This window comes from Taudactylus pleione, unplaced genomic scaffold (genome assembly GCF_031769625.1).
Source record: "Taudactylus pleione unplaced genomic scaffold, aTauple2 ptg000129l, whole genome shotgun sequence".
NCBI lineage: Eukaryota > Metazoa > Chordata > Amphibia > Anura > Myobatrachidae > Taudactylus > Taudactylus pleione.
In genome coordinates, this window is record NW_028284531.1 from 4,648,222 (window position 1) to 4,660,718 (window position 12,497).

A 12,497-nucleotide genomic window follows, 5' to 3' on the forward strand; every position below is an offset into this window, starting at 1 on the left:
GTGTCGTATCTTCTTATCTGCTAGGCATGTACGGCAGATCAGAAGATCCAGCGGCCAACACCATGCTTCTGGATGCGGCGGAGGAATGATATACCGGGTGGTCGTATACACTAGATCATGCAATGTGTACTGACCACCCGACATATTGTGCCGTCACATCTGCCATCACTCGGTACACACATCGCCTAGTATGTAACCAGCTTAACCTCCACCAGCACCAACAACTGAGTCACATACCTAACACCATATGCATCACATTAAACCCTGGTTTAACCTAACTATTGTCTGGAGGACTACTGCTTCCAGCACAATCTGCTCACTCATAGTGACAGTCTACTCTACTATCAGGTCATACCCAGCCTGCTGTCACCCTGATACTCTACCTACCAACATTGGATGTGGTAATTTCGGACTGAGGACATGGCCATATCTCAGAGGCCATTGGAAGGATGTGACCACACCTCCAGCGACGTGCCTATTGATGAAAAGCACCATGCCTGCTGCAGTACACTTCTTGTAGCCCTTTAACTGCCAGGTGCATCAATGGCAGGAGCGCATGGCACAAATTCACATCTGTTTTGCTATGTAGAGCAGCAGTGGATGGACATACCGCCCCCTCTACTTATTACTCTTCCTCAGAATAATACTAAATGACATGCTATAGTAGGTTTGTCATGCAAGGTTATACGATAAGGTAAACAAAACCTTTTATTAATATGCATAAGTTTCTACTTTTTAATTTGCCTTTTCTGGAGAAGCCTATAGAGGAGATGCAAATGACCACATTGGGGCGTGCTCTTTACATTGCGGCAAAATACTGTGCATCCTGGCTCTTTGCAGAGTAGCTGGGGGCTAAAATATCACAATTTATGTAATTAAGCACCACCCCTCCCTACAGAGGCCTGATTCCCAGTATTATTTCCCCATCCTCCCCACTTCATTAGGAAGTGGTCTGTGTGTGGGAGATCTGCCCACTCTACAGGGGTGCGTGGGACTACCCAAAAAATCAGGAGTATCCCACACCTACCGAGAGAGTAGGTAAGTTATTATGGTCTTTTACAGTTTATTCTGTTACAGTAGTGTGAAAGCTTGGGATGTGAGAGAATTCCTGGAAAATGGAGCGGTATTGAAGCGATAATTAGAGGAGAAATTGTCCCATATTCCCACAAATCCTACTCGAGCAGCATGCAAAATATTACACATTACACATTGCACACTGAGCTACTCCAAGCATTCATCCGTCTAAGGGACTGATTCAGCATTGCACGTATGTTCAATGTTGAACGCAGATTCCTGATTATCGGGAATCTGCGTGTACGCATGTGCAGAATGGGTCCTGCGTGATTGCAGGCAGCCCCTAATATGTATTTACAGGGCGGGAGTGGGGACGGCCGGCATTCCTGGAAATGGGAGCGTGTTGTCCCTGTTTTCTGGGAGTGGCAAGGCCAGGATCTGCGTCCACGGATGCAGTTTCTTGGCCTCGCAAGTCGACCAGCCTGCATAAGCTGAGGCTTACTCAGCTGGCCAGCGCTGTCCACCATCGTGACTGATGGTCTCAAGGGTTATCAAAGCCTGCGACCATGGTCGCAGTGCTGGGATCGCACATTCAGCAGGGGACACATGCTGAATTTGCATGTTAGCAAGGACAGAATTGCGAAGCTGTTTGTGTGCGGTTTTGCAATTCCGTCCTATACAGAATCACCCCCTAAGGGCCTGATTTGAACAGCAATGCAATATATTACACATTGCAAGCTAAGCTACTCCAAGTATTCTACCGACTACAGGCCTGATGCCAATATTTTCACAGTTGAGTGATTATCTGTAAATCGTGCATGCGTCTGAGTCTCACTGAGGAAGCATCAAAGTCCATATCGTAGTCGCAGTCAGTTTTTATTCACAGAGTGATTAAGAGTAATTCTCATTTTGGGGAAAGTAAAGGCATGTTCTGGCAAAAACACAGTGGTGTTGCGACCTTTTTCAGGACATGTCGCTATCTGCGTCTGTGATTCCATATGTTCAAAACATGGCCCCAGCATCTCAGTTCAGGTGGCTATTCTTTGTTTTTAAACAATATTTTTTATTCAGACAAAGATAAAGGTACAAATGCGAAAGATACACAAAATACATGGTTTGACAGCAAATAAAGAGTGAACATATCAGTGCAAAGATTAAAGCCACGGACAATACAGAGTAACACTTAAATAAAATTGGTAAATTAAGCTTGAATGTCCCTTTAGTAATTGTTTCATAGTAATGTTCTGGAAGATAAAAGTCCATGTTCATTTTGAGCTCCCCTTGGTATAACTGACAGGAAGAATCAACCTCATATAATTGCGATATTATTTTTTTTTTATTTTAAAGACACTGCATACCAGTAGAAGATCCCACAACGAGACATAGCAATAACATGTAGTATATTTTTAAATTCTTGCAAAACTACTGAAAATCCAAATATATAACAACAATAAACAATTGTTAGTGAATTAGTTAAAAGAAAGGAAATAGTGGGAAGAGGAAGAAGAAAAGAAAGAGAGAAGTGCTGAGACACAACAAAAGTATCACAGAGGGGCTCCTGGCAGAGAAGAGGTGTGGAAAGTAAACCAAGGGTTCCATACTTGGTGGTATGTACTTGCAGGCACAGAGTTGTTTAAAAAGGAGGTAATATATTCCATAGAGGAAACTTACCATAGTCTGTTAACTAAAGCAGTTTTGGTGGGAGAGATTTCCAGTGTTTGGCTATTAAGAGTTTGGAGGCGTTACATATATTTATTCTCAAACTTTGACGCCAAACGCAAGGGCTCGTGAAGCAAAATTACAAGTGGATCCATGGGTACAACACGGGAGGTAATTGCTGACATTAAATTTACTGCCATAGGCCAAAACTGTTGGATCACAGGGCAGTCCCACCAAATGTGGAAAAAAGATCCTCCCATACCACAGTTGCGCCAACATTGATTAGATGAGTGTGGGTACATATGATGTAGCCTATCAGGAGTCAGGTACCATCAGGTGTATACTTTGAAAAAGGTTTCTCTGATGCTGACACTAAGGGAAGCTTTAGAAATCCGCTGTCGAATGCGGGACCATCCCTCGTCATCCAATTGTAAACCGAGGTCATGTTCCCAAGCTACTTCAAAAGTTTCTTTAGGAGGTTGTTCGGGAGCTATAAAAGAATGTTATAACATAGAGATAGCACCTTTACGTCCCACAGAATACAGGCATTGACATTCGAATGAAGTAGGCCGGCGGAAATTACTGGAATGGCATTGGGTCATGGGTAATCTGTAAATAGGGATAATGAATATGCAGGGGGAGGTTATATTGTTCCTGAAAGTCTGTAAATGTGGGGGGAGCAAACTCTCCCCCAAAAAATGCAAAAAACGTGTAATCCCAGATGAAAGCCAAGGCACAGCCCATCTAGTAGAGAAGCTCGGAGGGAATAAAGGGTATTTCCAAATAGGAGTTAGGGGAGATGGGTAGGATGCGAGTGAAAAACGTCCATTAATCTCATCCCATGTCGACAGTGTAAATTGGATATAAGGGTGAGTGTAGGCCAAGGCTGGTCTGTGAATACACGAGAGCCAGGGGAGGAAGGCTACTCCAAAATCTAGGAAAGAAGCATTTTCGATATCAACCCATTTCTTCGTACCAGGCGGAGAGTGCCAGGAAATTATATGACTCAACTGGGTGGCATAGTAATAATTCTGCAGCAAAGGAAGGCCTAAACCGCCAGTACCCATAGACTTGGACAAAGTCAAACGGCTCAATCGTGGTCTTTTGCCCCCCCAGGTGAACCTCCCAAACAAAGTTTGCAGTGATTGTAGTACATGCATAGGAACTTGTACAGGAAGTGTTTGGAATAGATATAACAGTCTAGGGAGGGCGTTCATTTTCACTGCATTTAGCCTACCTATCCAAAATATGTACAATACGTTCCAGGTCGATATGTCCTGCTGTAGACTCCGAATAAGGGGGGGATAGTTTGCGTGATATATAAACGGGTATATTGTTTGGTGATGTAGATTCCGAAATGTCGAATCTTTGCAGGACGCCATTGAAATTTATATGTGGATGCCAAGCCAACCCTAATATGATGTGGAACATGCAGAGAGAGCGCTTCAGACTTTTCTTCGTTAACCTTGTAACCTGAAAAGCACCAAATTGGTGTAGTTCCTGAAACAAAGATTGGAGCGAGACAGTCGGGTTGGACAGTGTAAGAAACACATTGTATTGGGATAGCAAAATGGCTACTGACAGCCATTTCTATTCATGGTTCTTATGTGTGTATCAGACATGAAGTGGTATCAGGCATGAAATGGTATAGGAATGTGGAAGCAGACAGGCCATAAATCCTTTAGGCGTTGTCTACTGCGATGTATGCTTGCGTTAAGTTTTAGAAGTCCTTATCAGTAGTTAACCAATAAAGTAGTTTGAAGTAGGTTATGCCCATATTAGTAAGAGTTAGATGGGTATGCAAGTAGGATACTATATACTTTAAATGAAGAACAAAGGAGATTCCAGTGGCCTGCCCTATGCCTGGACCAGAGACTGCAGCTGGTGGCAAGGATATTGTTCGTTCCAGCTCTATTCTGAGAGGAGGCTCCTGGATCGTGTAACCATCTTATATTCCGAAGCTAAGTAACTATTATTCTTCCATATCTTGTTATCTGTTGTAATAAATTAATGATATTAGGATTAGCTCTAATATGTGCAGCTAAAGGTTTGATACATAATGCAAAAAGCAGGGGCGAGAGAAGGCAGCCCTGTCTAGTCCCATTTCCCAACCTGAACACTTTTGAGCATATACCGTTAGATGTAACCATGGAAAATGGATTTTGATAGAGAGACTGGACAGCATGTAGAAAACGATCACAGAAGCTAAATGCTTCTAGAGTATAGAACAAGAACGGCCAGGAAACCCGGTCGAATGCTTTCTCTGCATCAATCGTCAGAATCACAGAGGGTAACTGGGAGAGATTGATACAGTGGATAAGATCGATAGTTCTACGAGTATTTTCCAGTCCCTGTCTGTGAGGTATAAAATCCACTTGATCCAAATCAATTGATACAGGTAAAATCTCATTGAGTCTATTTGCCAAAATCTTGGCAAACAATTTGACATCCGTGTTCAAGAGGGAAATGGGTCTAAAGTTAGAGCACAAGGTACGGTCCTTCTCAGGCTTAGGGATGACAATAATTTTGGATTCGAGTGAAAATAGGACCCCTCTAAAATAGTATTAAATAATTTTGTTAGATGAGGGATTAATGTGGTCCCAAAGAATTTGTAATAAATCATCGGGAAGCCATCTGGGCCTGGGGCCTTTAAGGCTTTTGGGTTTTAAGAGCCTTAGTGACTTTTTCTATTGAAATATCCTGACAAAGACTAAGGCCCTCATTCAGAGCCGCACGTTAACAACAGTACGGTCGTTGCGTTCCGATGTTGACCAACCGCGCATGCGTCGGTGTTACACTGCGCATGTGCGTACGGCAGATTGCAAGCTTTTTTTCTCTCGTTCCTAAAATAGCGTACAGGAAGTGACATGTCAAATGTGATTGACAGAACAGGGCATTTTTGGGTGTTCACGGGGGTGGAGATGGAAAAACGCAGGCGTGGTGAGGCGTTTTTGGGGCGTACATACATTAGCAGATGCGAACGTCAAATGTGTTCGGACTGTCTCATACGTCACTGGAACATCCTCTTTCCCTTCAAAATGCTCGCACAGCTTAGGGTCTGGATTACTCGACCACATTGGCGATGGCCTTCTCCTCCGTCCCGGGACTCCACGATGTTGCAGCGATTAATCGCGGGTGGTCACAAAAGCAATTAGTGTTGTATTGAAAACCGGCTTGGTATGTGTTTGGAAAGCAGTTTATTGGGATAGCACAAAAGCGTACGCAGGTGGAAATCATACCTGCTCATGTCAGGATTACACAATCAATTTGCGTACATTTTTTGGGTTTTATTTTGGCCTCAATTTGTTGTTTATGGCCTATTGTGACAATAATGTCATCATGTTTTAATTAGCTCCCCTTTTTTTTTTTACTGTGGAATTTGCATCGTTAGGTGAATTTTTAAACGTTCCTTCAAGAGGCCTTTTTTTAAAATAAATGAAATTGTTTTCTTGGTCAGTTTTTGCCTTTAGGGCCAGGATTAAATGTAACCCATTTGTACAATAATGTCACAATACAATGTCAGATTTGTATCATAAATTTATTGTTTAAACACAAACCAATTGGCATAATATTTTGTTGCCTTTTTTTCTGGCAAAGATACTTTTTCACAAAAATAAATAATCAATAACTGCTAACATAAACGTACAAAAATAAATTAAAAACATTTCACAAGAAAGGAGAGGGAAGTTTTGACCAGAAAGGAAAGCACAGAAGGAGTGTGGGAAAAGTCGCCATTGCTGTCACCGTTTTTTCGCCCGTTTGGATGGGGGAGGGTGGGCGCCAGACCGGGTCCGGGATGCCATCGGGCTGGCCTCTCCAGAGGCAGATGTTGTGGCCTCTGGACTAGGCACAGGGCTAGGCACATTTGGAGGATTGGCTGATGTTGTGCCAGAGGTGGAGGATCCTGATGTTCCGGCAGGAAGGGAGGTCGGCTCCACCATGTGCTGGCGAACGAGCTGCTCCAGGGCATCGGCGATGCGGATGTTGGCCCTGGTATTTTCCGCCAGGGCCTGACCAATGGTCACGTTGGCCGCAGCATTTTGCTCCAGGGCCTCAGCCACCCGTATCAGACTGGCGTCCATCCTCTGCAGAATCTCCGTATGGAAATCCGATTTTAAATTGAGTTCTGTGAGGAGGCCCACTGCCTGCGAGGGGGCACGCCCTGGACTGGCTTCTGCAGGGTCCTCAGCCGGATGTACTGGTTCCTCCCCTGCAGAGCCAGCAGAAATTCTGCGGCCAAGGCTCCCCTCTGGAGCAGACTCATCCGCCTGTGTCTCTGTTGGAAAAATGAGAAAAGAGTCACATTAGAATCTACATATTGGCACAATAGCATTTCAGAGTTGGTGACATCACAAGACTTACCTGGGCCAACATGAGGAGCCGCAAAGTCTGGCATGTCCGTATCCATGTTGGACACGCCAAACACCTCCACAGGCTGCACACACCCCTGTGCCAGCTCTTCTAAGTCTGTCAACTCCAATGACACAGGGGTGGGACCCCCACCTGTCCCCCTTGCATGCCTAGCCCTGTCGGCAAGTTTTTGCTTGAGACGATATTTGAAGTCGCCCCATCTGTGGAATGAAATTGGAACCATTATCCTTTTGTTTAAAATGGGGCTTGTTTATAGGGTGGGAAAGTGTTTACTTACCGCCTTTTTACATCCCGGGCTAGACGGACATAATCACCCACCCTAATGACAGCAACGGCGACCTCCTCCCACATTCTCCACTTCTGGCTTTGGCTCATATTCCTGTCTGCCTGGGGCAGGATGTCCACACACTTCTGGATCAAAACCTCCATCTCATTTCTTGTGAATTGTGGCTGCCTTTTTTTTTTGGCAGCTTTGGCGGGTTGACTGGGGCCAGCAGTCTCTTCCATGTCATCGTCCTCACCTATTTGGGTAAATATGCTGATTTAGCCACTTCACAACTTGCACAATATTATGTTTGAAAATAATCATTGAGACAAAATGCATGAAGGCCTTACCGCCGGAATTTTGCCCATTGTTTCCCTGGTTTGAAGCCATGTCTCTGCTTCCAGCATGAAATCATCCAGAAATTCTATGTGATTTCGTGACGTATTTATACATGCGTCCTTAGTTTGCGGCCGCATCATTGATTGTGCGTCCCTATGATTCATCCTTAATTTGTGCGGGAAAATAAACACTATTTCTGGCTTGGTGTGTGTGGATTCGAGGTTGCGTTGTTGGATTATTGGCGGTTAAGTTGGTTGGAGTTTGTGGTTTACGGTTGGAGGATTTGGCGGATTTTGGCATTTTTTGGGTTTGCTACAGTTTATTTTTTTATCCGTTCGCATTTTTGTTGTTTTTTTTGGGCCTCGTTTCCTGATTTGGTAAGTTTGGTGAAGTCTAACTTGTGGCCAATTGGTGTCTACTTCTTGTTTTTAATTTAATATTTTCAGCTTAACACTAATTTCATCTCTTTTAGATTTTTTTGGCTTGCGGACCCAAAGACCTTTTTGAGGGAAATCTTTTATATTAGCTCTTGGTAAGTCCATTATTTTTCTTGCATTTGCGAACTAATTAGCGCATTTTTCACTGTTGGTCTAGTGACTTGCATTTGCAAACTAATTTGCGCATTTTGGGATGCTTATTCATCATGTAAACCAGTTTTTGTTTTCCCTTTTCCATTTTTGGCTTACATTTGACCCCTATTTGACGTACGGTGTGCAATGTCGTTTTGATCGATGCCCAAATGTGTGTTTCGCCTATTTTATGTTTTGGCTTGCACCAATTTGACAAACATAAATTCACCCTGTAAATTTTTGATGTATAATTTTTGGCTTGTTTACAGTTTTGACGTATCATGACAATACCCCGGCATGTAAGCAGCTATGGATGGTATCATAAAGCTAAGTTGTTTTATGTTACTTTTGGGGTGGCTCAAAAGCCTTACATTGTAAACTTTGAATTTCAGGTAGATCTGGGTCGAATTGTTCTGGCCCTGCTCCCGGAAGCCGACCAACCTCAATCTCGTCCCAGGCGTAGGCATCGTAGGCATGCAAGGCCCCAGATATTTCGAACACGTGTCACCCTTTTTAGAATGCCCGATGAGGTTTTAAGACGCTACAGTCTACCTCCCAAAATCATCATAGACACTCTCTCATTAATAGAAAGTGATCTTGAGCGGCAAATTGACAGTCCAACAGCAATACCACCACTGACGCAATTTATGGCGGTGTTACATTTCTGTGCCTCAGGATCATTTCAAACAACGGTGGGAATAGTGGCGGGCATCTCCCAATCCTCCTTTTCCCGGATCCTGAGGGCAGTGATGGAGGCACTTTTCAAGCACCTCCATCATTTTATTAAAATGCCTTTGGATATGGGTGCCCTTAGTGTGGCCAAGGCCAATTTTTACCAAATAGCTGGCTTCCCACACATCATAGGGGTTGTGGATGGTACTCACATACCACTTCAGCCTCCAGCACGGCTGGAGGCAATATTTAGAAACAGGAAACACTATCACTCCCTGAATGTAATGGTGGTATGTGATGCCTCCCTCCAGATCCTGTCCCTGAATGCTAAATTACCAGGAAGTGCACATGACTCCTTCGTCATCCGGCAATCAGGGATATGGCAGAAATTAACCAACCTACAAGCTGGTGATGCGTGGCTTCTGGGTAAGTGGAGACCTTTAGTACATAACAATGTTAAGCTTGATACACAGTGTTCCTGATGTTGTCTCTTATTTTTCACAGGAGACAGTGGATACCCTTGCATGTCCTGGCTGCTCACTCTTTATTTGGCTCCCACACCAGGCCCACAAAGTGAGTATAATTCCGCACTTACAGCCACCAGGCAAGTGGTGGAGCACTGTATCGGCCTTTTAAAAGGCCGATTCAGATGCCTCCACCGCTCTGGTGGCGAGCTCATGTATTTGCCGGATATGGTGTCGAAAATTGTGGTCCTGTGTGGGATATTTCATAACATCGCCATAAGGAGTGGTGTCCCAATGCAGCCAGAGGATGCCTTACCTGAGGATGGCCCCCCGAGGTTGGTCGGAGGTCAGTATGTGGGGGGGCCATACGCGATGATGTGGTGGCCAGATTTTTTAGGTAAGTTTTACCAAAACTACAGTGTTTATACCTAATGTGTTTGTGTTTGTTTGCGAACATCTAATTTATTTTTATTTTTTTCACCATCTTCTGTTTGTTCACATAATCTTTGGCACTCCAACGCTCACTACTTCCTGCTACCCTTACCAAACCTGGATCTGGTGATTTTGGGCATATATTCTGGAACCCATATCGCAACGCCATGTTTGTGGAATCATGTTGGCATGGTCCTTCGTCAACCAGTTCTTGATTGTTTTTTTTATTTAAATATTTTATTTGTATGTGTTGTATTTGAGATTATCACTGTTTTTTTTTTTTGGGAGTGACCACTTTGATTTCTCATTTAGGTTGTGAATAAATGTTTGGAGAGTGAAATGGTCTTCCTTTTTTTGGACGTTAACAGCAAGTGTAACCAGGTTAACACACCTTACATTTGACTAAGGGGTAATCCAGTACTGACACCAGTTGATGTAAACTGAAATATGTTTTCAGGTTCCCAACCCACACCAAAAGGAAGCCTGTCCAAACCTTTGGATTTGGAAGATTGGCCTAAGCAGCTTGCACACCAACTAGGAACCTGTAAAATGTAGAAATATCTAATTGACACTACACCCAAAAAGGGAAATGACATTGTTACTGTTATGTGTTTCTTGTGGCTGTTTAACATACAAATACAAAACACAATCTTACTTTTAAAAAAGGGAAATCCTTGCAGGAACAGTCTACTTATGTCAGGGAAAACTCTTTTTGTTTTGGAAAAAAAGAATGAGCCAGAACGTATATTAGAACTAAAAAATTTATTTAGAAAACGAAAATAAACAAAAAAAACTACTGGCGAAGGATGCCAGACAGCCGGTCAAGGCCCACAAGAACGCCAATGACATGTTGGCGCATCTGGGCAACACATTCGTCCACCTCTTGCCGACGCCTATGTTCCTCTGTGGGTGCGAAAAGTGTGTGGATTAATAAAACAATAGGGAATCCACATTAAAAAAACAAAAACACAACGAAATCACTCCTAAACCTAAAAAAAAGAAACCAAAACAAAAAGGGGGTGCTGCCAAAAATACAAGGCCTATGTACAAATTCCCACAGGTGTGATATGTGTATGTTGAAATCAGCAGGAAGAGGTAAAGGCAAACTGCTAAATCACCAAAAGTAAACCAAAAAAGCACGAATAAAGGCACGACACATGATTACATACAAACAGTTTGTGCTTAAAAAAAATGAGAAAGAAAAACATACCGGGAGCCAAAACGGGAGCTCCGGAAGTCCCTCCATGTTCTTCCTCGGAGGAGCCTTCATTCCCCAAAGAACGGGGAGGGGTAATGACGGACTCCGGGGAGGGGGTAATTGGAAGAGGGGTGGGTAGAGAAGTGGGACGGAGGGGAAGGAGGCCCGACAGTTCCGGGAGAGGGTCTTGGAAGGCTGGGGAGGAGTGGGGTATAGGGGAAATATTTGGGGTGGAGTGTTGGCTGGGGGTTGGGGATAGTGGGCGGGAACGCCGTCTGGCCGGACGGTGACGGCGTAGTCTTGGCTGTCCACCTAAAATATGTCAAACAAATTGAGGTTAGTTTCTGGCCAAATCCGGGGCCCAAAAAAAAAAAAAAAAACCCACCAACAAAAAACATGCAAATAGGAGTAGAATGAAAAATACAGAAATAGAGGGAAAACATGGCCATGCAGATATGAGGACAAATAATAAATAGGACAGACAGGAAAACATGCACACGCAGATATGTGGACAAATAATAAATAGGACAGACAGGAAAACATGCACACGCAGATATGAGGACAAATAATAAATAGGACAGACAGGAAAACATGCACACGCAGATATGAGGACAAATAATAAATAGGACAAACAGGAAAACATGCACACGCAGATATGAGGACAAATAATAAATAGGACAGACAGGAAAACATGCACACGCAGTTTGCCCCACTAACACAAACATGAAAACCACAATACATAACACTTACTTTCCTGTATCTGCATGCGAAAGCATGCCAGCAAGCGGGGCGTTCGCCGTTGCAGGTCTGACCACCTGCGCTCCAGCTGCCCGATGTTGCGGCGTGAACCGAAGGACCGCAGGCGGGACCGTGCCTCCGCATACGCGGAGCGCTTCTGCCGGTTGGTGATGGGTGGAGGCTGGCTGGTGATACGGCGATCCATCACCTCCGTAAGCACCAGCAGCTCGCGCCTGGTGAATGCGGAGGCTCTCATGATGGCAATGGTGTTTTTCATACAAATCATTTTTGATAAAGTGTGCAAAAAATTTCTGATTGGCTAATGTATTTTGGAAATTAACAGGAGCAATTTTATTGGTTAGTGTATGAGTCATGTGTTCAACAGGGCTAGAAATCTCTGGAGAGTTATGATAGGCTTGATGCAGTGACATGCGTAAGCAAATTTAAATAAAGAAATGAACCCCGGGAAATATGCGGGGATCCACAGCAATAGAACAATTGTTTAATTGTGGTTCACATGTTTTTGGAACAATAAAAGCGAATGTTCCATCCGTACGTATTCTGCGGGTAAACACAAACACGGACAAGAGTAAAGTTTCTTGCATTGTGTTGAAAAAAAAACAACAATTAAGCTAATTGATACATTGATTGGCATGATACGATTGATGGAGGTAGGCAGAATAAAGGAGCAGGTAATCGACATCTGACAAGGCCACTTCCGGTTTATACTTGTGCGTGCGTTCCCTTCAAGCCATTTCGGGGATGTACGCTCGCTA